Source organism: Alligator sinensis, unplaced genomic scaffold, assembly GCF_000455745.1.
Source record: "Alligator sinensis unplaced genomic scaffold, ASM45574v1 scaffold203_1, whole genome shotgun sequence".
NCBI classification, from domain to species: Eukaryota; Metazoa; Chordata; order Crocodylia; family Alligatoridae; genus Alligator; species Alligator sinensis.
The window spans coordinates 1,852,007-1,852,925 of NW_005841949.1; the positions used below are offsets into that span (position 1 = coordinate 1,852,007).

At 40.0% G+C, this 919-nt stretch overlaps 1 protein-coding gene across 1 annotated transcript in view; it reads right to left on the minus strand.

Moving 5' to 3' along the window:
• Positions 1–919, minus strand: part of HYDIN (HYDIN, axonemal central pair apparatus protein) — a 438,260-nt gene that overhangs the window by 204,287 nt on the left and 233,054 nt on the right.

Genomic DNA, 919 nt, shown 5'->3' on the forward strand with positions numbered 1-919 from the left:
TTTCCTTTTTAACAGTCTTGATGTTCCACTCTTTAAACTATTCTTTTTCTGCCATTTTCCTGACTGTTAGCTATTCCTGGTAATGTCTCTCATCAATTTCACAGCCCTTCAGACTGTTTTTAGCTCTAGCTAAAATCCTTAACTCGGGTGTGGTAATGCCAGATAAAGAAGTATTGAAGTCATTGTTAAAATGCTCAAGAAGGCTAGATTTTGTGTTATGAGTCTGAATAAGACACATACATTTAACTATGATGACTATAGGACTAATGACACTATCTTTTGACTACTTTTTGCCTTTTTGTGTTTTTTTTAACTTTATATATAATCTAGCAAATGAGTGCACATTCCAATAGTTATATTTATTTTTGGTTTGATTGTAAATTAAATAATATGGTGCTACCCCTTAGCAAATGAGCAAAGCATCTAATTTCTCCTTAACTGGAGAAAAATATGTATTGCATTCTATGTGATGATGTACTGCACCATCTGCAACACTCTTTACAAAATCCTAGATCCTCATAGATTAATAGATGTTAGGGTCAGAAGGGACCTCAATAGATCATCGAGTCCGACTCCCTGCATAGAAAGAGTGCTGGGTTTAGATGACCCCAGCTAGATGTCTATCTAACCTCCTCTTGAAGACCCCCAAGGTAGGGGAGAGCACCACCTCCCTTGGCAGCCTATTCCAGACCTTGGCCACTCTAACTATGAAGAAGTTCTTCCTAATGTCCAGTCTAAATCTGCTCTCTGCTAGATAATGGCCATTATTTCTTGTAACCCCCAGGGGCACCTTGGTGAGTAAAGCCTCACCAATTCCCTTCTGTGCCCCCATGATGAACTTATAGGCAGCCACAAAGTTGCCTCTCAACCTTCTCTTGCGGAGGCTGAAGAGGTCCAGGTGCCCCAGTCTCTCCTCATA